The sequence below is a fragment of the Aethalodelphis obliquidens genome, unplaced genomic scaffold (assembly GCF_003676395.1).
Source record: "Aethalodelphis obliquidens isolate GAN/ISIS:26980383/991018 unplaced genomic scaffold, ASM367639v1 scaffold6, whole genome shotgun sequence".
In the NCBI taxonomy this organism is placed as follows: Eukaryota; Metazoa; Chordata; class Mammalia; order Artiodactyla; family Delphinidae; genus Aethalodelphis; species Aethalodelphis obliquidens.
This window is the reverse complement of record NW_020837950.1, coordinates 30,124,045-30,127,482: the sequence shown is the minus strand read 5'-3', so window position 1 is coordinate 30,127,482 and position 3,438 is coordinate 30,124,045. Positions and strand designations below refer to the sequence as shown.

At 39.1% G+C, this 3,438-nt stretch overlaps 1 pseudogene; it reads left to right on the top strand.

Moving 5' to 3' along the window:
* Positions 1–354: 354 nt before the first annotated feature.
* LOC113618698 (thymosin beta-4 pseudogene) lies at positions 355–827 on the top strand (annotated as a pseudogene).
* The last annotated feature ends 2,611 nt before the right edge of the window (positions 828–3,438 follow it).

Below are 3,438 nucleotides of genomic sequence, written 5' to 3'. Positions count from 1 at the left end.
CATTTTAGAAATTTATCAAATGGAGAAGAGATTTTCATACCCCTGATTTGTTCACTTCAAAATGGCCCCCAAACACCCAGGCTGCTTTTTTCACTCTCCCTCATACACTGTGACCTCTGAGTCAAAAGGAACATCCACGGAGAAACATAAACCTGGGGAGGCTGGGTTCATCCAGCCAGGATGTATAAATAATCTAAATGTTTACTCTGAACCCATCCAGAAAAACACATTCAGAACGTCTCCTGCCCTCACCAAATTCCTCAGAAGTGACCAGTCTGTACTATGTAATTAAAACAACTGGACTCGGCGGCGACCACTGCGCAGGTCGGACCTCGTTCGCTCGTAACTCGCTCCGCTTCCTGGGCAGCCATGTCTGACAAGCCCGATATGGCTGAGATTGAGAAATCCGATAAGTCGAAACTGAAGAAAACAGAAACGAAAGAGAAAAATCCACTGCCTTCACAAGAAACGATTGAACAGGAGAAGCAAGCGGGCGAGTCGTAATGAGGCGTGCGCCGCCAATATGCACTGTACATTCCACGAGCATTGCCTTCTTATTTTACTTCTTTCAGCTGTTTAACTTTGTAAGATGCAAAGAGGTCGGATCAAGTTTAAATGACTGTGCTGCCCTTTTTCACATCAAAGAATGGAGAACTACTGACAACGAAGCCCGCGCCTGCCTCCCATCCGCCTGTCTGGCTGGCAGGGAAGGAAAAGAACTTGCATGTTGGTGAAGGAGGAGGCTGGGTGGGACGACAGTGAAATCTAGAGTAAAGAGCAAGTTGGTCCAAGGTGTCCTGCGGGCTGTAAAATGCAGTGTAATAAGAGTGCCATTTTTTTTGTTGTTGTTGTTGTTCAAATGATTTTAATTACTGGAATGTACAATTTTTTTAATATGCAAATAAAAAGTTTTAAAACCTAAAAAAAAAAAAGACAACTGATTTCTCAGAAGAATGGCATTGAATACATCAATTACAATTTTCTTTAAATGAGGGTTAGTTCTTATCTCTCTCAGATAGACAGAGCCATAGTTTTGTCATGGGTTTCAAATGAATCCAGAGTATCCACTGACATGACCAGAAGCTCTGGATACTAATCACACCCACGGTGATAAAAAGAATGGGCCACGAAAATATGAAAAATAAGGTCATGTAGATAGGCTATAATTTATTATGTGCACAACATTAGGAGTAAGCTAGAACCCTAAGTTGTCATATTCTTTTTCAGTTTTCCATGCTGTTTGCCATATGGATGGTTAAAACTGTGTTGCAGTTCCTCAGCTGGAGGTGTGATAGGGTATAATCGACAGCTGTACAGATTAACATTTGAGAGGGGTGGGTTTAAACGACCATGGAAGTTTACCTGTTTATGCTTACTTAACTGCTTCCCCACTGTATTGGGAACGAACCACAGATCAATGTTTACTTTTTTTCCCTCGACTCCTAGGACTTGGAGATCCTTCAACACACTGGGGGTAGAAATGTCAAGGTGAATGAATTTTTAGGTAGGGAAAACAAGATCATAAAAACAAGAGCCAGAAGAAATTAAGAAAGACCCAAAGCAATAGTTTTCAATGGTAGATATATCTAAATCACCTCAAGGTACTGCCCCCAAACTATTTCATCCCCCCTCATGCCTAGTCTATGGCAGAATATACCTTACTATTTTTCTATGTAACAACTATCACCTTGTGATTGAGTAATTTTTATGTAATTTTTTTGTTTGATTTCAGAGCCAATTCTAGGCCATAAAAAACTGTAGAAAAAAACTTGTGCCTGTATTGTTTTCCATCTGAATCTATCACCTGGCAAGACCCTTCACACATAGGAGATATGTAGTAGATATTTGTTGAATGAATACATAAATGAATGAATGAATGCATATTCTTGTACTTTGACCTATCAATAGTATATTCTAACATTGAGTCTAGATGGATGGAATCATATATATTTTCAAAAGTTTTTTAAAATTTATTTTTATTGAAGTTGATTTACAATGCTGTGTTAGTTTCTGCTGTACAGCAAAGTGATTCATTTATTTTTTTTTTTTTCACAAGTTTTTAGGTACTTCTGCTAAGAACTGCTCATATCCTTGCCCTGATTTCTTTAAGCTTCTGCCTGTAAGGTCATGTCTGTACCATCGTTTGCCTAAACTATACGGGGCCAAAGTATATATAATAAATCCCATCATTCTCTTCTTCATATAGTTTTTTTAAAAGTATTTACTGGCACCTACTATGTTCTAGTGCCCTGCTTGGACTGAAGGCACAAGATGAATGATCTGGGTCTTTTATACAAGGACCTCTAGTCTGTCCGGTGGATGAGACAGATCAACAGAGGGTCTGTAGGTAACACTAGAGGCACTAGAGAGGGACAGGGAAACTTCCAGGAGCACAGAGGAAAGCACCTAGTCCAGGCTTGCAGGTTGGTCTCTGTTAAGACCTCTTCTACTCTTCCTCCCATCCCTCATAATACTTTTATAGTAGTGTTTAGGATGAGTTACATTCAAATGCACTGTTTCCTGGCCCAGCCATTAGTCTTAGGTATCTGAGACCTTCCTCCCCACTCCTTTCTCCCTACTCCAAGTCTCAAGTACAAACCATACTAGGTATCTCTTTTGTAAGTTTTCTGTTTATTCTCTCCCACATCTGAGAGTGATTGCCTCTAGACCTCTTTCATGCCTCAATCTAATCCCGCCTCCTTGGCTAGTACTCTAATTCAGTGTTTCACCCAGTAAGTGTTTATTTAAAATGTATTGTTCTGAACACTGCCTTTCGAGTGTTCAGATGCTTAGATTCCTTGTTGCTGGGACACACACTTGAAGGCCAAACTCTCCCATCTTTCTAACCTTTGGAACTCCAAACTCACTATACCAAAAGTGATAGAGGCTAACCATTTCGGGTCATATAGATTTTCATACGATTTAAAATTTTAACCTTATATATGATTAAGAAATCCTTTGAGTAAATACTAACATTTCTTTGGGAAGAAACTATTTGGAAAAATAAAGTCTTGTGCAAAATTTCCCTCAGTAACCTCACTAATGATTCCCTCCAAAAAGCAAAACAAGAGTTATGTCAGTATTTCCAGATGACATGAAAATAGAGCATCTTTCATTGTGAACAGCAAAAGTAACTTAAAAATCTCTTCAAATCCTTACTTGTCCTCTACAATTTGTTATGATTATTCTCATTTTACAGAAGAGGAAACTAAGTTTAATAGAATTCTGATGAGTTTTCCTAGATCATATAGCTAGTAAGCCACAGAATGAGGGATTTGACCTCAGTTCTGACTCTCCCCCAAAGCTCCTATTCTTAGAAAATAGAATTAAGTTGTTGAGAAAAGCAGTATTTGGATCCAGCTGGCTGTAGTTTCAGTCTCACCTCTTCCATGTGACCCTGTGTCGATTATGGAATTTCCCCTAAACACTCATTTCATT